The following is a 23,929-nucleotide window of genomic DNA, read 5'->3' as shown; positions in this document are numbered from 1 at the left end:
TTAGATTCAGAATTTGAAGGGACCCAACATGGGAAAAGTGTTGTTTGGTGGCTTGGGCCTATAACACATAGACTGTACTCATATTGGGCTATGCATTTATAGACACCCTTTGGCTCTAGTTTTCCAACCATAAATCTCTTTGACAAAAGCACTGGCTTGACTGGAACCCTTCTTATGGTGACAATGACAAGAACTTCATGCAGAGACCCCACATTTTTTACATAATTCTCAATAATCGATGGTAAGCCGGAAATAAGGTCACCGCAAAAGAAACAAATTCCTAGTACACGTGAATTCACCCTGGCAAGCAATCCATTCAAACCTTCTATGCTGAGTTTTCTCCGTGCTAAATATTTATACTTTTCTGCCTTCCATAGTTCCAAGAGAACATTATGGTCAGAAAAATTGTTGCAATTAGGAAGGGACACCAACCTCCCTATGGTACCTTATTCAATACAAATGATAGATAAACGCCTTCAGAGATAGAAAAAAACAGAGTGAAGGGTAGTATAAGAAAAATATATTGTGTAAACGATGTCCCGAGCACTATTTATCATAGATTATCCTTCTAATATTATCACCAGTGAAGGAAACAAGTTTTTCCAAGTCCCAAAAGTCAATAAAAACAACATATTATCAATACAACAATGCAAAGGTTTCTATCTTCCTATATTTTACATCGCAATTGAGCATCAAGGGCTGGCTCTTCCAAAGGAGCATGATCAATTCTTCTTAAAATTCGCCACAACCAAGACAACACCATCAAGACCAGTAACAATATAAGTAAGAAAAATAAAATATCTAACCATATTTATGCTATCATTCTCCGCTGGTAATCCATAAGTGGTGACATTTCAAGAGCTGATGTAGATTCAAGCAGCAAGCTAGCCAATGTTGTCAATTTGTTGTAAAACATTTGGTAGACAAACTTTGAATCTCAAATTCACCAAACAATGAGCATGATTAAATAGCTCTAATTATCTCCATATAGCCCAACTCACATGTCCACTATCAAAACTGAACTAAATTGAAAACGCTCTCAAAACTTTTACCCCTTCCAAAACATAATTTAAAAACACATTGTGACATCTTGTCCATCTTTCACCTATCTAATGATAACCTAAAAATCATAGAACTTTGGTAATATTCTTCTACAATGCCAAGATTTCAAATCATGATTCATACATATGGTCTATATAGACTCAAAGGTCATGCATGCTCATTAGTCTCCACCCTAGATTGATGAGCAACATGTATCCTAAATAAAAGCATAGATAATCTACCATAAATTTAAAAATGAATGCATATTTAAAACATGGTAAATGCCTAGAATTTTCATTATATACTGAATATCAGTACATTATGATATGAAATAAGGCAACATTTTTCATCCTTGTGGTGGAAAATAAGCTCGAGGGAAGCAACTAAGAGCCATGGACTGTTTTATGATTGAGAATGTTGCTGTAATCAATGCTTGACTGGATATAATGGCTGCTAAAGTGGCAACAATGAACATTGGCCAATACATAGGCTGTGGTATTGCTTTGTAAAATGTAGAGGCTATGTCCCCTGGCTTTTTTATCAAATAAGTTGCGTGTCTCGTATATGTGATAAGCAGAGATGGGTAAACCAACACACAGAAAGCAAGTTGCAACAAACAACCCAAATTTCTCATTGTGGTACTAAAACTTAAGGAGGATGAAGCATGCAGGTATGATGAAATACTAATAATTTTTTCCTTGACATATAGCTTGGACCTGGATTGATTTCCTGTTGAAATGGCCCAAGTCTGCAAACATGGCCTCGACACTTGGATCCAGTCAGAACAAAGCACCGATGTTAGTGTTTCTATTTGTATAGCTTTAACATAAATAGTTGGGATGAAGTTATGAATTTTTTTTGAGAAAATCATTGGTATGGATTTATCAATTGAGTTAGAAAATAGTTCCAAGTATACTATATGATAAAATGAGACACATATCATCATGCGAATAATCAATACCTGTTATACATAAGACTACAGCTCCAAGCATCACCCATCCTTATTAGTGATATTCATCAAAGTAATAGTATATATAATATGGGTTGAATGCCTTGAATACTCCAGGATAATATTTCACAATATTATACTGTCCTTTCATGATGTTGGTCACGAACCAGGCAATCATTATGGGTGAGAACATGACACTAACTTTACTTTTACTGAGTACCTACACTCTAGTTGAAACACCAATGTATTCAAAATGCTTCTCTGAGTATGATGACGGTGTCCGAGCTGTTTTAAACAGGTGAAATTCTGAGTGCCATTCATATTATTAGAATTTCACCTGTTTAAAACAGCTCGGACACCATCATCATACCCAGAGAAGCATTTTGAATACATTGGTGTTTCATCTAGAGTGTAGGTACTGGGTGAAGTAGCCATGATATAGGTGTTCTGAATTCTACATATTGCAGGTTTGTTAAGGTGGATCCTAATATTTACATTCGTCGCTTGCTGGAGTGCGGAAATAGTAGAGCCCTAGCAGAGGGCAAGACGGTTCATGGCCATATGGTTAAAACCGGCTTTGAGCCAAGCATCTATTTGTGGAATTGTATGATTGACATGTATGTGAAGTGTGGGAGAATTAAGGATGCATGCCAAGTGTTTGACACAATGCCTGAACGAGATCTCTGTTCATGGACTACGGTTCTTACAGGTTATGCAAAATGTGGGTATGTGGAAAATGCACAGTGTCTGTTTGACAAAATGCATGAACGTAGCATAGTTTCCTAGAATGTAATGATTGCGGCATATGCCCAATGTGGTGATCAGGTTGAAGCCATGGATTTATATGGCCAGATGCAATGGATGGGCACGAAACCTGATGAGTTCACCTTAGCCAGCGTTGTAAGTGCATGTGCAAGCATGGTGGATTTAGGATATGGGAGGAAAATTCATGGACCGGTTGTTAAGCTTGGATTTGAGTCAAATGTATTTGTTGGGACTGCTCTTGTTGATATGTATGTCAAATTTGGGAGAGTAGATAGTGCACGCCAAATATTTTATTTAATTCTAGTTCGAAATATTGTTTCTTGGACTGCCATGGTTGCAGGATATGCCCAAAATGGGCAAGCGCACGAGGCCACAAGGTTTTTTAATCAAATTCACCAGACCGGTATGAAGCCAAATGAGTTGACATTTGTCAGTGTCGTCAATGCGTGTGCTATTCTCATTGATTTGAGGTTTGGCAGATAGGTCCATGCGTACATTATCATAAGTGGATTCCAATTCCAAGTTTTCGTGTGCAATGCCATTGTTACAATGTATGCCAAAACTCAAACCATAGAAGATGCATTATGTGTGTTTGATGAAATGCAGGAATGAGACTTAATCTCATGGAATGCAATTATTGCAAGATATGCACATAATGGCCATTATCAGGAGGCCTTAGAGCTTAGTTTCCAAATGAAACAGATAGGTGTGAAACTGAATCAATTCACTTATGCAAGCATTCTCAGTATAAGTTCCAGCTTACCTGCTTTTGAAGATGGTAAACAACTTCACAACCACATTATCCAGAATGGTTTTGACTCAAATATGTTCATTGGAAGTGCTCTTGTAGGCATGTATGCTAAATCTGGCAGCCTACAATATGCCCATCAAGTGTTAGACAAAATGCCTGAACAAGATGTGGTCTCCTGCAATGCAATGATTGCAGGGTATGTGCAACATGGGTATAGTGAAGAGGCTCTAAAACTCTTTTGTCAAATGCAACACACTAGTTTGAAGCCAGATGAGGAAACTTTTGCTAGCATTGTTAGTGCGTGTGTCAACCTAGCAGTTCTTGAGCATGGAAGACACATCCATGCCCACATTTTCTGTATGGGGTTTGAGTCACCCATGTCTGTGGTCAATGCCCTAGCTATTATGTATGCCAAATGTGGAGGCATAAAATATGCACGGAATGTAATGCAATGATGTTGTCTCATGGAATGCAATGATTGTTGGTCATGCTCATCATGGGGATGGGGTGGAAACCTTGATACTTTTTGAGCAAATGCTACTGATAGGCATTAGGCCAGATGCCATAACCTTCCTTGGTGTTCTCTCTGCTTGCAGCCATACAGGTCTAGTAGATCGAGGACATTATTAATTTCATTCCATGAGGCATGAACATAACATCACACCAAGAATGGATCATCATGCCTACATGATTGACCTTCCTGGTCGTGCTGGTTGTCTAGACGAGGCAGAAGATTTCATCAATAAGATGCCATTTGAACCTGATGTCAGTATCTGGGTGGCACTGCTCAAGGCTTGCAGAGTTCACAGCAATATGGAAATAGGAAAGCATGTCACACAATTGCTTTTCGAATTGGAGTTGCAAAATACTTCTGCATATGTGCTGCTTTCAAATATCTGTTCTGTAGCTGGCAGGTGGGATGATGCAGCCAAGGTTAGAAAAATGATGAAAGACATAGACGCTAAAAAGAAGTCAGGGTTCAGGTGGATTGAGATCAAGAATAGAGTACATGCATTCATCTTAGAAGATAGATCACACCCACAAATAGAGGAATTTCATGCAATGTTGAATACATTGGCCGGGCCAATGGAGGAGGCAGGTTATGTACCGAACACAAACTTTGTCCCCCATGATATGGAGGATGAACATAAGGAACATGTTCTCTACCATCACAGTGAGAAGCTAGCCATTGCATTTGGGCTTATGAGCACACCTCCCGGGGCCCCTATTTGAATAATAAAGAACCTTCATGTATGTGGTGACTGTCACAATGCTGTCAAGTTTATTTCTAAGATTGTTTGGCGTGAAATTGTAGTAAGGGACATTATATGTTTTCACCATTTTAGGAATGGAACGTGCTCTTGTCAGGATTATCGGTAATACAAGATGAAGTGTGAGCACTATTTGGGAGTGGCTTGAATGCTTCTCTATACTATCCTCTATTGGTCTAGAAGTTGCCTCTTGTGACACATGGAAATAAGGAGAAACATGATAAGAATATGTCAGTTGTCTCGTAGCTTCTTCATGTGGAGTAGGCTCACCTCTGGTAAGTTTCATACAAGATTCTGTATTGCTTTGATAGCATGAATGGATGCGTTAAAAGTTTAGTATGTTAAGCTTGATTATTGACAAGACGGTTCTAATCTTGTTGCATGACACATAAGACACTTTCTTTTATAGTACTCATTTTTAACATTTTTGGCTGTCTTTATAACTACACTAGTTTGGAAAATTGTCAAAATTTCCCTTTGGAGAAATGTTAGGAACATCACTTTCTAAAGAGAACAAAAACATGGGCGAGAAGCAACATTACAAAACATATGTTTTTTCACAATTCTGCTTTTTATATGTTGAAGTGCTAATTCGGTCATTTATCATTATTGAGTTGCTCAGAAGGAGGGATGCAATCGATCTTTCTTGATCAGGAAACCAACTTGAACTTTTGAATGGAAGGGAACAAATGGCATGTTGATTAATGTCAAACATTGAGGAATCCCAACTTTGGAATGACACGACATTGTTTATGTAAGCCCCCATCATTGTAAGTCAGGTTTATACTAATTTTATATTATTTCAGAATAAAGTTTTGATTTAATTTAATTATAATTTTAAGCTAGTAAAACATCAAGTACCCTGGAATGTTTCCCACCGCTAGACATTTTTTGTTGAAATTGCTTTACACACCCCAGAAATGCTTTGCAGCTAGGCCTTCCAATTGATATCATTTTTCTGCAATTCCAGATGTCAAGTTTCTATTCTAGATTGATGGAGATGCAGCATTGCGTGTTGGTGGGAACAAAAAATAGATAGAAAATATAAAAAAAATTGAAAATAAATATTGTGCACAGGAGCTCCACAATATTTCAGAATTGTGAATAATGGATAACTTTGTGTGATCATGCCTCGTATGCATAAAAGGCAAAGAAATAAGTTATTTAACCTAAATTTTAAAACCCTCCAACTCAGTATACTCTCATAATATAGAGGATCAATAAAGAACCTTCGTGTATGTGGTGACTGTCACAATGCTGTCAAGTTTATTTCTAAGATTGTTGGACGTGAAATTGTAGTAAGGGGCGTTATACGTTTTCACCATTTTAGGAATGGAACGTGCTCTTGTCAGGATTATTGGTAATACAAGATGAAGTTTGAGCACTATTTGGGAGTGGCTTGAATGCTTCTCTATACTATCCTCTATTGGTCTAGAAGTTGCCTCTTGTGACACACGGAAATAAGGAGAAACATGCTGAGAATATGTTAGTTGTCTCGTAGCTTCTTCATGTGGAGTAGGCTCACCTCTGGTAAGTTTCATACAAGATTCTGTATTGCGTTGATAGCATGAATGGATGCGTTAAAAGTTTAGTATGTTAAGCTTGATTATTCACAAGATGGTTCTGATCTTGTTGCATGACACATAAGACACTTTCTTTTATAGTACTCATTTTTAACATTTTTGGCTGTCTTTGTAGCTGCACTAGTTTGGCAAATTGTCAAAATTTCCCTTTGGAGAAATGTTCGGAACATCACTTTCTAAAGAGAAAAAAAACACAGGTGAGGAGCAACATTACAAAACATATGTTTTTTCACAATTCTGCTTTTTATATGTTGAAGTGCTAATTCGATCATTTATCATTATTGAGTTGCTCAGAAGGAGGGATGCAATCGATCTTTATTGATCAGGAAACCAACTTGAATTTTTGAATTGAAGGGAACAAATGGCATGTTGATTAATGTCAAACATTGAGGAATCCCAACTCTGGAATGGCACGACATTGTTTATGTAAGCCCCGATCATTGTAAGTCAAGTTTATACTAATTTTATATTATTTCAGAATAAATTTTTGATTTAATTTAATTATAATTTTAAGCTAGTAAAACATCAAGTACCCAAGAATGTTTCCCACTGCTAGAAGTTTTTTGTTGAAATTGCTTTACACACACCAGAAATGCTTTGCAGCTAGGCCTTCCAATTGATATCATTTTTCTGCAATTCTAGATGTCAAGTTTCTATTCTAGAGTGATGGAGATGTCAAGTTTCTATTCCCCTATTCCCAACAAATTAAGTTTGTCAAACACTACAGTTCTGTCATGCAATTCAACTCAATATACTGTGCAGGAAAGAACAACCAAGTAAGTAAAATAGGATGACATTTGAGTTCTTGTGAATCACCAGGAATGTAGTAAAATAGTCTAACAAGGAAGACCAAAAGGGCAGTCCACAAACCATAATCACCTCTGTAATAATGTAGACAAACACATCCAAATGTGGGGTGAAGTTTAAACTCTCAGTTCACTTCACTGGAATTTGCCTATTTTTGCAACTGGGAAGAACCTGGTCACCTGATCCAAGAAATGACATCTCCAGGTGCCTCTAGGGCCAATAGTGGAACAAGGAAAGATTTGTCGATGGCTGTGTGCTTTGATAACATCAAAACCCTGCAACACCATAATTGAATCATTTTTTGCCTCAACAACTACTTGAGTCCCAAAAATAAAAGTTGAATTATGACTCAGAAAAGCCTAATTCCTTTTTTAGAGTACTGACCTTTGGAAACGGGCAAAAGCAAAAGCAAATAAAACTTGAGACATTTGTGTATAAAGATCTAAAGCTGAAATAAAAATTAAATTATGAACCACAAGAGAGCCTTTGAGGTATTCCATTTTCTGACAGGAATATATTGACAATTGGAAACAACCAGAAAGAAAAAGCTAAAAAGCTCAACAAATTGCTGTAGTAGAAAAATCTAGTAAATTGAGGTTGCCTATCCCAAATTAGTTGCATTCTGAAGGAGCCCCTTATCTCAACAGTAGGCTTGAGAGAGATTGTCCTTAACAAAGTTATCCTTAGCAGAGTTTTGAACTTGAGAGCGATTGTCCTTAACAAAGTTATCCTTAGCAGAGTTTTGAGCTGATCTTTAGAGAGGGGGGATTGTATAGCTGAAAAACCAATCCGAGATGCTCTAAGAGAGATTGTCATTAACAAATTTATCCTTGGTAGTGTTTTGAGCTGATCTTTAGAGAGGGGATTGTATAGCTGTAAAACCAATCCAGGATGCTCTACGAAAGGCTTATCTAATCATTGTTTTTCACAAATTCTGCACAAAAATAAAGATGACCGAGAAAGCAATCATACTCACTTAACCGATCAACCATTAAGCTAGTAGGAGACACCACTTCATTGACAATACCACTCTATTATCCATATCATTATGTTAGTAAGAAACACCACTTCATTATAACTAAACTTTAAACTGTATCCTATCTCAGTAAAAACTAATAACAATTATTTTTTTTTCAAAATTAAACATTACATAATTACATTGTTCAATAAGTCAATAAGCTTTTTATATTGTAAAGTCATACCTCAGTAAAAACTAATAATAATCCAATTACTATAAGAAAATAGATCCTTGTATCATAAACAAATTATATTTGTACTAATTCAATATTTAACTTCACCATAATATTATATATAAACTTAATATATGTTCTTTCTCAATAAAGAAAGAAAAAATTACTTGTTTTATATGGAAAATCATTTAGAATTGAAGTCACAGAGGCTTAGAAACAAAAATGGGATATTGCCTAAAATAGCCTGCATATCTCAACTTATTGTGAGTTATATAATTTGTGGTATTATCTTGTTTTAAGAAGACAGATGGTGTACTGGAGCAAAAATATCATATAATGGATTGAAAATAGAATGTGTTGTAATCGGATCGAATAACGGATTTGAAATATCAAAATTGACAGAATGAAAGTAGGTTCTATATCCAGTAACAAATTTGGCATCAAAATAGAATGGATGCCAGATTAAGCGACATAAAAGAGTTGATAGAAAACGGATAGAAAATATCAAAAAATTGAAAATAAATACTGTGCACAGTAGCTGCATAATATTTCAGAACTGTGAATAATGGATAACTTTGTGTGATCATGCCTCGCATGCATAAAAGGCAAAGAAATAAGTTATTTAACCTGAATTTTAAAACCCTCCAACTCAGTATACTCTCATAATATAGAGGATCCTTTATTTTTTAAAAGCAGAGGAATATCAATGCTTGTATGGTATCTGCAACTTTGAATAAAAGGCATGGTTTTACCACTGAAAAAAACCTTGTGTTCTTTAAAATATTATTCATACAGTTTTTGTCTCCATGGACAAAAATAGTGCTTTCAACAAGTCAGCCAACTATATACCCTTGTAAAGGACAGAGGAGGTTCAAACATATATCCAGAAAGAGCCGATCTAATTTTCTCAACCAATCTCTCATGCAATCCAAATTGACATGATTTGCCAAGAAGACAAGGGTCCCAAGGAGTCAATCATGCAGCTTGTTGGACTTATTTATATACTAGATCTTTATTACACACCACCTTACATGTACTATTTTCCACAATAATAATTTGAAAATTTTAAGTAGGGAGTCAAGATGGCTTTACAAATATGGCACTGTTTAGGCCTGACACCTGGTTAAATTAAAATATATACCCCTTAATGAGGAATATGAACGGCACACAGATAAGGCACGCAGCAGCAATGGTGGGTACAAAGACTCCCTGATCAAAATCCTTTTTAATACCCCCTGTCTTGGTGACGTGTTGATAGATCAAGTATGCAGAAGTCACTATGGAAATGACCATTCCAGCTTGGGTTCCTTTGCAAATCAACAACATTCCATAAACTACCATCCACATTTCCAAAAACCAATTCAATCATTTGTTAAGGAAAACAACAACTTGCCTTAGGTTCATGGCTTGATAAGGAGCAACAATCACTAGTAACACAACTAAAAATGGCAGTTCCAATTCCCCTGTTCCCAACAAATTAAGTTTGTCAAACACTACAGTTTTGTCATTCAATTCAACTCAATATACTGTGCAGGAAAGAATGACCAAGTAAGTAAAATAGGATGGCATTTGAGTTCTTGTGACTCACCAGGAATGTAGTAAAATAGTCTAACAAGGAAGGCCAAAAAGGTAGTCCACAAACCATAATTACCTCTATAATAATGTAGTCAAACAAATCCAAATGTGGGTTGAAGTTTACACTCTCAGTTCACTTCACTGGAATTTGTCTAATTTTGCAACTGGGAAGAACCTGGTCACTTGATCCAAGAAATGACATCTCCAGGTGCCTCTAGGGCCAATAGTGGAACAAGGAAAGATTTGTCGATGGCTGTGTGCTTTGATAACATCAAAACCCTACAACACCATAATTGAATTATTTTTTGCCTCAACAACTACTTGAGTCCCAAAAATAAAAGTTGAATTATGACTCAAAAAAGCCTAATGAATTTTTTAGAGTACTGACCTTTGGAAACAGGCAAAAGCAAAAGCAAATAAAACTTGAGACATTTGTGTATAAAGATATAAAGCTGAAATAAAAATTAAATTATGAACCCCAAGAGAGCCTTTGAGGTATTCCATTTTCTGAGAGGAATATATTGACAATTGGAAACAACCAGAAAGAAAAAGCTAAAAAGCTCAACAGATTGTTGTAGTAGAAAAATCTAGTAGATTGAGGTTGCCTATCCCAAATTAGTTAACATTCTGAAGGAGCCCCTTGTCTCAACATTAGGCTTGAGAGAGATTATCCTTAACAAAGTTATCCTTAGCAGAGTTTTGAACTTGAGAGAGATTGTCCTTAACAAAGTTATCCTTAGCAGAGTTTTGAGTTGATCTTTAGAGAGGGGGGGATTGTATAGCTGGAAAACCAATCCGAGATGCTCTAAGAGAGATTTTCATTAACAAATTTATCCTTGGCAAAGTTTTGAGCTGATCTTTAGAGAGGGGATATTATAGCTGTAAAACGAATCCAGGATGTGGAGCAAAAATATCATATAATGGATCAAAAATAGAATGTGTTGTAATCAGATCGAATAACGGATTGAAAATATCGAAATTAGCAGAATGAAAGTAGATTCTGTATCCAGTAACAAATTTGGCATCAAAATAGAAAGGATGCCAGATTAAGCGACATAAAAAATTTGACAGAAAACAGATAGAAAATATCAAAAAATTGAAAATAAATACTGTGCACAGGAGCTCCACAATATTTCAGAACTGTGAATAATGGATAACTTTGTCTGATCATGCCTCGCATGCATAAAAGGCAAAGAAATAAGTTATTTAACATGAATTTTAAAACCCTCCAACTCAGTATACTCTCATAATATAGAGGATCCTTTATTTTTTAAAAGCAGAGGAATATCAATATATGTATGGTATCTGCAACTTTGAATAAAAGGCATGGTTTGACCACTGAAAAAAACCTCGTGTTCTTTAAAATATTATTCATATAGTTTTTGTCTCCATGGACAAAAATAGTGTTTTCAACAAGTCAGCCAACCAGCTACCCTTGCAAACGATAGAGGAGGTTCAAACATATCCAAAAAGAGTCGATCTAATTTTCTCAACCAATCTCTCATGCAATCCAAATTGACATGATTTGCCAAGAAGAAAACGCTCCCAAGGAGTCAATCATGCAGCTTGTTGGACGTATTTGTATACTAGATCTTTATTACACACTACCTTTCATGTACTATTTTCCACAATAATAATTTGAAAATTTTAAGTAGGGAGTCAAGATGGCTTTACAAATATGGCACTGTTTAGGCCTGACACCTAGTTAAATTAAAATATATACCCTTTAATGAGGAATATGAATGGCGCACAGATAAGGCACGCAGCAGAAATGGTGGGTACAACAACTCCCTGATCAAAAGCCCTTTTAATACCCCCTGTCCTGGTGACATGTTGATAGATCAAGTATGCAGAAGCCCTATGGAAATGACCATTCCAGCTTGGGTTCCTCTGCAAATCAACAACATCCGATAAACTACCATTCACATTTCCAAACACCAATTCAATCATTTGTTAAGGAAGACAACCACTTGCCTCAGGTTCATGGCTTGATAAGGAGCAATAATCACCAATAACAAAAATAAAAATGGCAGTTCCAATTCCCCTATTCCCAACCAATTAAGTTTGTCAAACACTACAGTTCTGTCATGCAATTGAACTCAATATACTGTGCAGGAAAGAACGACCAAGTAAGTAAAATAGGATGGCATTTGAGTTCTTGTGACTCACCAGGAATGTAGTGAAATAGTCTAACAAGGAAGGCCAAAAAGGGAGTCCACAAACCATAATCACCTCTGTAATAATGTAGACAAACAAATCCAAATGTGGGGTGAAGTTTAAGCTCTTTGTTCACTTCATTGGAATTTGTCAAAATTTGCAACTGGGAAGAACCCGGTCACCTGATCCAAGAAATGGCATCTCCAGGTGCCTCTAGGGCCAATAGTGGAACAAGGAAAGATTTGTCGATGGCTATGTGCTTTGATAACATCAAAACACTGCAACACCATAATTGAATCATTTTTTGCCTCAACAACTACTTGAGTCCCAAAAATAAAAGTTGAATTATGACTCAAAAAAGCCTAATGCCTTTTTTAGAGTACTGACCTTTGGAAACCGGAAAAAGCAAAAGCAAATAAAACTCGAGACATTTGTGTATAAAGATCTAAATCTGAAATAAAAATTAGATTATGAACCCCAAGAGAGTCTTTGAGGTATTCCATTTTCTGAGAGGAATATATTGACAATTGGAAACAGCCAGAAAGCAAAAGCTAAAAAGATCAACAGATTGGTGTAGTAGAAAAATCTAGTAAATTGAGGTTGCCTATCCCAAATTAGTTAGAATTCTGAAAGAGCCCCTTGTCTCAATACTAGGCTTGAGAGAGATTGTCCTTAACAAAGTTATCCGTAGCAGAGTTTTGAACTTGAGAGAGATTGTCCTTAACAAAGTTATCCTTAGCAGAGTTTTGAGCTAATCTTTAGAGAGGGGGGGATTGTATAGCTGGAAAACCAATCCGAGATGCTCTAAGAGAGATTGTCATTAACAAATTTATCCTTGGCAGAGTTTTGAGCTGATCTTTAGAGGGGGGATTGTATAGCTATAAAACCAATCCAGGATGCTCTATGAAAGGCTTATCTAATCATTGTTTTACACAAATTCTGCACAAAAAGAAAGATGACCAAGAAAGCAATCATACTCACTTAATCGATAAACCATTAATTTAGTAGGAGACACCACTTCATTGACAATACCACTCTGTTATCCATATCATTATGTTAGTAAGAAACACCACTTCATTATAACTAAACTTTAAACTGTATCTGACCAATCCTCACAACCAATGTGTGACCAACCCTCACAACCAATGTGGATCAAAAAGATTTATGCAACTACAATACAACACAACATGAATGGAATCATACTCACACGGCCGCAACGCCGAACAGCCAATGCAAAGCTTCGGTTGAGAGCGCAACTGAGCATTCAGTGGAGAGCGCACCGCCACAGCTGCTTCTTGGTATACTGTGAATGAACTTGTCCACTTCCGATCTCAACAAACCCGAGTTCATGAAGGACGAGGAAGTGGATCTATCAATAAAACCCCCCATTGCTTCTTAATTCCACATTTCCCACTCATCATTTCAATTCAAGCAGCTCAAAATGAATTCAATTTGTTCAAGCAGCCCAGCATGGAAGAATCTTAAGGAAAAAACAAGAAAGCATGAATAAGTGAGTTTTATATGAGAGAAAATTAAAAACCTGAGAGAGGTAGGAGGGGTTGTAAAACGGGCATTACCGATCATCTTCTGTTGCTGCTTTGGAGTCCTCCTAATGGGATTAAGGGCAGAATTAACCTTGCAGAGCGAAGGCCCCAGATTCACCGCAGATGCGCTTCCTCCATACATTAATGCCATGCTCATCATCGTGACTACTGTTACACAATTTATATGACAGAGGATCCTGGTCAGCAAAGTTTTAAAATAGATTTGATTCAACTACTGAGGGAAATGCATATCATATCAGAAGAAGAAGAAATAAAAATCACACCAATAATACCAATTCCTGGACTGGGATATTAAGCTCACCAAAATGGGAGTGTCCGGTATTTCTGCAAAAGCAGTTAATATCCAATGATCTAAGGAATTAATGGCTTGAAGAAGGAGAGTGAGACTGTGAAGTGGAAGCCACCAAAGTCCTGGGATCGATGGAGAAGAGTTCCAGAAGTGCACTGAGGCTAAGGTCGATGACCTTCATATCGCCATTTTCGTCTAACATATAATCTAACGGTTTTTAAGGGTGACAGATAGACAATAAGGGGAGTTCATTTCAGAGGGAACGCCTTACGGTGTAATTATTTGTGACACAATGATTTCAAAATCTCCATGTCCAATGCCAGTAGATTAGGAAAAGCAAGCTGAGAAGAAGCACACAACGCATATTGTAGGGCCGAAAAAGCCATTATGCACTCGTATCTCAATTACAAATAGACTTACGGACGGGACGGACAGATTTCTGGCTCCCCACCCATGTTCGATCCTCGTCGCATATTGTGCTGTCGAGCAGCTATTGCGAACATTGCATGTCTGTACATATATGTAAATATTGTGATAAATTGTGATAATTGAACTAATATAGCTTCTAATGAGGGACTCACCCCCCTCTCTTTTTACAATTACAAATAGGCTTAGTCTAACTGTTGCAATCAAAATTGCGTCATATGAATTTCAATGAAATTTATTTAAATTATATTTTTTAACCTAAAAATCATTTGACAGTTGTATAAATTTAACCACTTGAATAATGATTTTTCAAATTCATATTATTAGACTGAGTAAAATTAACTATAATTTTTTTTAAGCAAATCCAAAAATATATAATATATAATAACCTTTAATTTGTTCTATAGTGAAAATTTGCCAGATTTTTATAGCTATATCATTTAACAACATCAATTAATAATAAGCATGTATACATTTATTTCATGATACATTTTATCATCATAAAAAATAATTAAATTAGAATTTTACTCTCTCTCTCTCTCTCGATATATATATATATATATATATATATAAATATATATAACAAAAGTCTTGGTGACTAATTACACTTGGTGTTTTTAAATATGTTATTCAATTGTGATTTACCAAAATAATTATCTTGAAAATTCACTACGAATCACAGAAATTTACATTCTCAAACAAAATAATAATAAACAATAAGAATCTAATAAGATTTATAAAAATATTATTTTTTAATAAAAAATTAAAAAAATATAACTATTTTGAAGTAAATTTCAATTTTTAATTCTGATTATAAAAATAGAATCTCTTCTAACTACTTAACCATTATTATTAATTAAATTAAAGTTCTCCAAAAACTACTTAAAAATAAAATTCACTTAAACTCAAAAAGAAAATTACCAAACAAGTAATAAATGTTAAAATCTAATTTCCTATATTTACATTAAATACAACTTTCCATAAAATCTGAATAAATTTTAATTTCACTTAATGAAATTATTTTTATAATTTTGATATATTTGAAATTTATCACAATTTTAGTTAATAAATAGAAGTTAACTTTTACACCAAAATTATAAAAACATAAACTCAAAAAAAACATTATTATCTTTCCTACTAAATAATAATGACATAGTTCAACTTATAGACGAAATGGCCTTTTTCACGACCATTTTTCTTGTTAATCAAATTCGAGAGAGTGTTTTAAAAACTTGAGTTTAAATTGTTTAATCTGCAAAATTCCAGTGCCCCAAGGATTTTTCAAGGTGTTGAATCCATTTATGCATTCAAAAATGTTTTTTGGATAACAAAAATATCTTGAAATTGTATTGCAGGATTTTGGGAAATTCCGGTAGAAAAGGTTATTTCGTCTATAAGTATAATTAAACCAATTTACACTTAAACAAGAAGATGTAGGTGAGATTCTAATCGGCTTGGTTGGACTAAAATTTAATTTTTGTCGAGTTCTCCTAGATTATTTGTAATTGGTCATTGGCATTAAGCCTTTCTCCATCTATTTGTAATTGGTAATTGGTGGTTAAGTCACTGTTAATTTTGTTTTTCAAGTGAAGAAATAGTGCTTCGAGAAACTCTCAGGTATACATAGTTTTGTTCAAGATTGAAACACATGATTAGTGGGGACCATATCTCCCCACTCAGCTCTCAGGCATATATAGTCATGTCTACAAATGGAACACATGATTAGTAGGGACCAAACCTTGTCCAGGATTGAAACACATGATTCGTAGGGACCAAATCTCCCCACCTCAACTCTCAGTCATTCATAGTCTTGTCCAAGATTGAAACATGTGATTCATAGGGATTAGTGATCCGGATTTAAACAGGAATGCAACAAATTACAGATATAACCATACATATAGAGATACAATAGAAATAATACTTCATTTTATTACTGTAAAATATTGAAATATGCTTACAAACAGAAATGGAAATAAACTAGATAGGGCGATAGTAGCGTATCTCTAAGAAGAGATGTGGCAGCTACATACCTCTGAAATGTCTTACAATGAGGCTCGAAGGCCTATTTATTGTTGAGAAACAATGGAAAACCCTAAACATCCAAAAACCTAATCCTAGAAGATGAAATGCCAAACTGTGGGCCCCGTTTGTGTAAATTGGTACATCATATTCCGGGGGTCGTAACTTTGGCATATGATCTCTGTTTAATGCGCACAATATCTCGTTAGAAAGATCTATCTAAGAAATACAACTTTGGGAAGATCAAGTTCAGACCATGGACCCATGTTGCTCCCAGTTTTCCAAAAAAATGTCATTTATGGCCTCAAAACAGCTCTGGAAGTTCACGACCCGAAAAACTACTAAAAATAGTAAACTGTGCTAAAATTAAGAAAAATGAAAAGCTGAAAGAAACGATGATGGGGTCCAAGTGGAATTGGTGGGTGGCCACCAATATCCAATTGGATCATTCCTCCCCCCTTAGGAAGCAATGGTTCCCATTGCATTGAGTTCCACTATGAGATGAGGAAACTTCTGTTGAACCTAGTCCCTAGTGAGCCACTTGCCCTCGTGAAGGAGTTGGCCTGCTTTGACAACTCGATATAGTTGGATATTCTACTGGTGAGTTTTCTTGATCTGTGTGTCCATGATCCGATCAGTTGTAGCTTGTTCAATGCAATTTGGATTTAACTCTGTGGGTGTGAGTTGTTCTGCAATGTCATATGTGTCTAGTAATGGCAGAAAGTATTGCCGAGGGTGAGCCACATTGAACACTAGGTGTAGGCTAAGGAATGGGGGAATGCTGAGCTCAAATGCATTGTCTCACACAGCCTTGGTAATGGTGTAAGGACCATATTGTAGTGGTCTGAGTTTCCGATAGGCTCCACTAAGGCGTTCCTTTAGCAAATGTAATGAGACTTTGTCGCCCACATGAAACTTGTGTGGCACCCGATGTTGATCATGTCGCTGCTTGTACTTGCCATTTGATTTCTCCAGAATGTTGTGGACCTGCTGGTGAATATGTTGGATGTGCTCAATGAAGTTGTTTTCCTTATCTGTTTCTGACTGGACATGAGCCAAATCTGCGTAAGTAGCTACAAATGGCATGGCCACATCAATGGGACATAGTGGCTGGAATCTCAAACCCACCTGAAAAGGGCTATGTCCATTCGAGCTATGGAGAGACCGGTTATAGCTATGCTGAACATATGGGAGGCTCTCATCCCATGTGCATGGATGCTTTGAGTTGTGCATGCATAGAATGTGAATGATCATCCTGTTGACAACCTCTATCTCGCCATCAGTTTGAGGATGGAAGGCTATGGACTTAGTGAGTTTTGTGTCCAGCATCGACTAGAGACTGGACCAAAATGTACTCAGGAACCTATTGTCCTGATTTGAGATGATAGAGTTTGGGATCCAAAAGTGTACCCATACTCTCTCAAAGAAAAGTTTAGCAATGGCTTCTGCTATGATATTATTCCTACAGGCCGTCATAATGGCCATCTTCAAGAACCTGTCAACAACCACAAAAACACAGTTGTTTCCATGCTGAGTAGAAGGAATGCCTGACACGTAATCCATGGATATGGATTCCCAAGGTCAACTAGGAGTAGGCAGTGGGGTATATAGGCCTCGCTTCTTGATAGTCGGTTTGGCAATGGCATAGCCAATGCATGACCTTATGTACTTCCCGATATCCCGTTGAAGATTCGACCAATAGAAATACTTTTGCAGTACTGCAACCATTTTCTCGACCTTGAAATGCCCAGTAGCCCGACTGTAGTGTGCTTCCCAGATCATCTTGGCATGCTCACTTGAAGGAACACAAAGGTGACCTAGGTGGCATAACAGGGCATCTTGGAGGTGAAAATCTGGAACATGTTGACCCTCCAAGAGTGTCTCGTATGTGTGGCTAAATTCTGGGTCGCTTTTGTAGAGAAGTGGCCAATCAAAAGTCTCATGCCCACAAGAGTTGAGCACGGTGGTTAACGCCATGATCGGTGGTCGACTGAAGCAATCTACAACATTATTGGTGGTTCCCTTCTTATACTTTATGTTCAAATGGAATTTTTGCAGGTATGTGGACCACTTCTGATGGCGATCATTCTGCAATTTCCCTTGGGTTTGTATGAACTACAGGGGCTAGTGGTCTGTGTGGATGATCGTTTCCTTCCCCAAAATGTAATGCTTCCATTGTCGACAGGCTTGCACAATGGAATACATCTCTTTGTCATAAGTGGGATACTTCCAGACTGTGTCTAAAAGAGTCTCACTGTGATATGCCATTGGATGCCCATGTTGAGTAAGGACTACCCCAATAGCATAGTCAGAGGCGTCTGTCTCAACCTCAAATGGTTGTTGCAAGTCTGGTAATGTGAGCACTAGTGCCGAGCAAAAGAAATATTTCAACTATGTGAATGCCTTCTGTTGAGATTCAGAGAAAACTAATCTTTCTTTCGCTCCTCCCTTGGTGACTCGACTCAAGGGCCAAGTGGTATGAGAAAATCCCAACACAAACCTATGGTAGAAGTTGGCAAGACCTAGAAAGTTGCGGAGCTTTGTCAGCGTGGTTGGAGATGGCCAATCCTGAATGACTTGGATCTTGGATGGATCCACATTCACCCCCCGTTCATTAATAGTGTAACCCAGATATTGAACTTGGGTCGCGCCAAAAGTGCATTTCTCCAAATTGGCACATAACTTGTGTTGCCGCATTGCCTGGAAAACTTGCCGGATGTGGTGGAGGTGCTCTTTCCAACTATGGCTGAAGATTAGCATGTCATCCAAGTATAAAACTACAAATGAGTTCGCGAATGGCCGCAATATGTCATCCATTAGCCTCATGAAGGTTACAGGAGAATTCATTAATCCAAAAGGCATAACTAGCCATTCGAAAAGGACCTCCTTGGCTTTGAAGGTAGTCTTCCACACATTAGAGGGTTTGATTGGTACCTGGTGATATCCTGACTTCAAATTGATCTTCCTGAAATATTTTTCCCCCTTCAGTTGGTCCAAGAGGTCATCAAATTGTGGGATCGGGTACCTATTACAGACAATGATCTTGTTCAGCGCTCGGTAGTCATTACAGAGTCTCCAAGTTCCATCCTTCTTCTGTACCAACACGATCGGGCTCCCATAGAGTGATGAACTCGGATGGATGTGACCTTTTTGCAACAACTCCTAAATATGCCTCTTGATTTCATCATTCTCCAGAACTGAGCGCTGATATATTGGTCCATTAGGCAGTAGTGCACCTGGCCTCAGATCGATGTAGTGCTTGACCTGATAGTGCAGAGGAACCCCTCCGGGGGAGGTGAAGATGTCCTCTTACTCCTCCACGACCTTGTCCATCTGTAGTTGTCGTGCGGAGGGGTCATGTCTGGAGGTTGTGGCCACCGTCTTCTTCTTTCCTTGAGGGCGTATCATCAGGAAAATAAATTTTCTGGTTTTGGAAATGAGCTTACTGCATTGTTTTGCAGTAACCAAAGAGATGGCAGTTTGTGGTGCTACCTCCGGTATCCTGTACAACATATTTCCCAAAGTAACAATAACAACACGGGGCCTTAATTCATACACAGCATGTCGCTTCCACAAGTATGGTTGTCCTAATAATACATCACAAACATCAAGTGGAGCAATGTCACACAATACCTCATCCATGAAGGGCTTGATGTTGTATGGAAGGTGACACTGCTGGCTCACGCGAAGATCCCATCCTTGGTGAAGCCACCCAATAGTGTACACTTGTGGATGTGTTGTGGTAGGTAAGCCCAACTACTTCATGACCTCTACCGAAATGAGGTTCTTTTGGCTCCCGCTGTCAAGAATGAACTGTAGCGAGGAGACCTTTACCCACATCTGGGAGTGGAAGAGACGCTCCTCCTCCTCTGGATCTTCGGGTTCCTCCTTTTGGATCATCATGGTGGCAATGGTGGCATTGGGCTACGTATCGATAATTTGCTTCCCTTTGTCATTCGCCTTGTTGGGTTCTAACTCAGAGTCAGAACATGCATCTGATTCTGAAACCCTTAGCTCGGCCACAGTGACTGCTTGGCCTGACACTCACTTGTGTTGTGAGTGAAGCTCTTACGGAACTCACACCACTTTCCCGTATCCCTTTTCAGCTTCACAGTGTTGTTCTTTGCTTGCATCTTTGGTTGGTTGTCTTGGGCTGCCCCGCCTTGGCTTTGTCCTTTGTTCTACGGTTTGGGGGCACCTTTCCCTTGCTTCAGATTCATAGATCCAAAGTCTTGCTTCTTCTATTTAAACTTTTTCTCGATCTTCACGGCATATCGGTGTGGTGCCGAGTGAGGGGATGTTTAGGAATTATATTTCTTCCTGGATGTACTTGTGCAAGCAGCTGCAGTATTTGAGTACCAAATGTTGCTCTGAATCCTTGATACTCAACTTTGTGCGAATGGTATGAAAATATTGGTAAACTTTGGCACGTCTTGGTCCCTTCCCTGTCACATCATGGTCCATGTTATGTATTAATTCTCATATATTCCAACAGGGTAGTGCTGCTCCTTGATGGCAATCTAGAATGAATTCCAAGTGGGTGTGGCCAAAAACAGTTAGGTCGTACTTTCATCCTTCTGCTCGCAGTAGATTTCCCACCAGTCCTTGATGTGGGGGGTAACTTTGAGAAGAGTAAAAGTAATCTTTTCCTGGCCGGAAAAATCATGAACATAAAAATACCCTTCTATTAGATTTAACCATTTATCTACAACGTCTGCATCTATCTGACCCTCAAATATGGGAATGCCAAAGTTAAATTGTACCTTAAAGGGTGTGGTGCTTCCAAAGTAGCTACTAGAAGTAGATGTGTCATCCCTGGGTAGTCGCTAAAGGATCTGGGAAAAGTTTTCCATCATCACGTTCCTTTGTCACTTAAGGGCCTCTTTGAGCAAGATTTTGATAGGATCTCCTGCCCCCTCGTCTTTCTTTTCATCTGCCATGGCTGGTATTGTAAAGGTTCGACCAGTTCAAGCCATAACTCCTTATATCCCGACCTCGTTGGGGACATGCAAAGAAAGATAGAGAAAGAGTAGACCGCTCTGGTACCACTGATCTGGATTTAAATCGGAATGCAACAAATTACAGATATAACCATACATATAGTGATGAAGCATAAATAATACTTCATTTCATTGCTGTAAAACACTGAAATACGCTTACAAATAGAAATGGAAATAAACTAGCTAGGGCGATGGTAGCTTATCTCTGAGAAGAGATGTGGTGGCTACATGCCTCTAAACGGTCTTACAATGAGGCTTGAAGGCGTATTTATTGTTGAGAAACAATGGAAAACCCTAAACATCCAAAAACCTAACCCTAGAAGATGAAATGCCAAACAGTGGGCCCCGTTTGGATAAATTGGTACATCAACTTCCTGGGGTTGTAACTTTGGCATACAATCTCTGTTTGACACGCATAATATCTCGTTAGAAAGATCTATCTGAGAACTACAACTTTGGGAAGAGAAACATCGGTCCATGGATTGATGTTTCTCCCAATTTTCCCAAAAAACATCGTTTAGGGCCTCAAAATGGCTCCGGAAGTTCAGGGCCTGAAAAAATGCTAAAAATAGTAAAATGTGCTACTATTAAAGAAAATGAAAAGCTGAAAGAAACAATGATGGCAGTCCAAGTGGACTTGTTGGGTGGCCACCAATATCCACCTGGATCAACTAGACCTCCCCATTTAACCATTGGACCACATCCTTGGGAATTTTTTTAAAGGTAGCGATGCAACACTAGGACTTCTTGGAGATCACCCATCCCACTACTACCTGAACCTTTTGTCCATCATCTTCCAAGATATCCTTGGAAGCAGATAAAATTCAACCAGTCTACGCAACGAAAATAATATGCCCAATGGATGAGATTCTTTGTTGCTTTGTTCCAAAATTGTTGTAGTTCAGTTGCTAAAATTCAATTGACGTCCACCTTCTATAGCATAAAATTCAATGGCCTTTCGCTTCCATCCATTGTTCAACTTATTTGAGTGTATCCTCTTATCGGGATCCACATGCCCTCCCACTATTACCTTCTTATGCGTCATTTCCACCACTTAGTCCATAAAATTTGTCCATCATCAAGTTTCAATGCCAACAAACCAATAAAATTAAAAATCTTTTGGTTTAACTCTTAAAACAAATTCAAGAAACACCTAATCAATATGAATAACTAAAATACTATCCATAAATTCCTAAAGGAGACTTAAAAACAAACCATGAATATTCATTTCATTATTGTCAATCTAAAAAAGATACAATCAATTTTGGACAGCACTTGGAGACTTTGTTGCGATAATGTTGGCAACACATATAAGGATTCAAAACAATCACCTGAACCTATATAGGCCCATTGAAATCTATAATAAATCGTTATGTCATTAAGTGAAATCATTCAACATTTATAAAAAGAGAGGATAGCTATTAGATCACAACTATTTGGTGGTATTGCTAACTGTAAAACAAAGATATCTAAACTAATCAAATCTAAACTAATAATGTATAATATCCTGAAGGATTAGTTAACATTCCCCCTTTAATCTGAAGGAATATCTGACATGTCCAGTAACATTATGAACTTTTCAAACTTTTCTTGTCCTAGTGCTTTGGTGAATATATCTGCTATTTGTTCTGAAGTAGAAAAATATGTCAAATGAATAACTCTGGCCTCTACATAATGTCGAAGCAAGTGATACTTCATGTTAATGTTATTTCTTTGATCGTGAAACTTTGGATTCTTGACCAATTGAATTACAGAAGAATTATCGAAAATAATGGAGTTCAATCTTTTTGCTTCTCTTGCAAGTCTTCAAGTATCTTGTGAAGCCAAATGATTTCTTTTGTGGTTTGAACAACTACAACATATTCGACTTCGATGGCAGAATCAAAAGGTACATATTACTTGTGTGACTTCCAAATAATGGTTGTTGATAGAAGATTCATCAAGTAACCAGAAGTAGAGACCCCATTCTCTTTATGACCATCAAAGTCAGAGTTTGAATATCCAGTGAGATGGAAACCTACACATTTGGAATATTTGATGTCAAAAGTTTAAGTTCCCTTCAAGTATTTCAACACTCTCTTTCTTGCATTCCAATTACCTTCACATGGTTGATGTATGAACCTGGAAACTATCCCTACAACAAAAGTGATGTGAGTTCTATTAGTGGTTAAAAAATTTAAACTTACAACAAGTTGCATGTACCTTGTTGGATCATCAAATGCACTTCCTTCAGTGGAAGTGAGTTTCAAATTCTACTCAATAAGAGTAGAAATCCGGTTAAAATATTGCATTCCAAATATGTTTAATAGTTGTCCAACATGCTTCTTACAAGAAATAAAAATATGTTTGGGTTGTTGATCAACTTTAATTCCTAAATAATAATGCAACAAACCCAAATTTGTCATGTCAAAAATTTTCTCCAGCCTCCTTTTAACATACACTATATAATTATCATTCCCTCTAATCAACAAATCATAAACATAGACAAATACATATACAACATATTTTCCAATCTTCTTGACAAATAAAGTTGCATCATCT

At 37.2% G+C, this 23,929-nt stretch overlaps 2 pseudogenes across 1 annotated transcript; one reads left to right on the top strand and one right to left on the bottom strand.

Annotated features, from left to right (window-relative positions):
* Positions 1-2,232: 2,232 nt before the first annotated feature.
* LOC149149813 (putative pentatricopeptide repeat-containing protein At3g13770, mitochondrial pseudogene) lies at positions 2,233-6,141 on the top strand (annotated as a pseudogene).
* A 5,501-nt stretch (positions 6,142-11,642) lies between these two features.
* On the bottom strand, positions 11,643-14,112 carry LOC149149812 (cold-regulated 413 inner membrane protein 2, chloroplastic-like; annotated as a pseudogene). Its single transcript, XR_016262763.1, has 7 exons — positions 13,956-14,112; positions 13,630-13,830; positions 13,297-13,458; positions 12,272-12,367; positions 12,102-12,166; positions 11,907-11,976; positions 11,643-11,822 (listed from the first exon to the last, which is right to left on the bottom strand). The product of XR_016262763.1 is annotated as a cold-regulated 413 inner membrane protein 2, chloroplastic-like (transcript).
* Between the last annotated feature and the right edge of the window lie 9,817 nt (positions 14,113-23,929).

The sequence above is a fragment of the Pinus tabuliformis genome, chromosome 9 (assembly GCF_031772625.1).
Source record: "Pinus tabuliformis cultivar Carrire ecotype Pingquan chromosome 9, CPIR1, whole genome shotgun sequence".
Classification (NCBI taxonomy): Eukaryota; Viridiplantae; Streptophyta; class Pinopsida; order Pinales; family Pinaceae; genus Pinus; species Pinus tabuliformis.
Note: the sequence above shows the minus strand (reverse complement) of the source record. Positions and strands in the feature narration are given on the sequence as shown.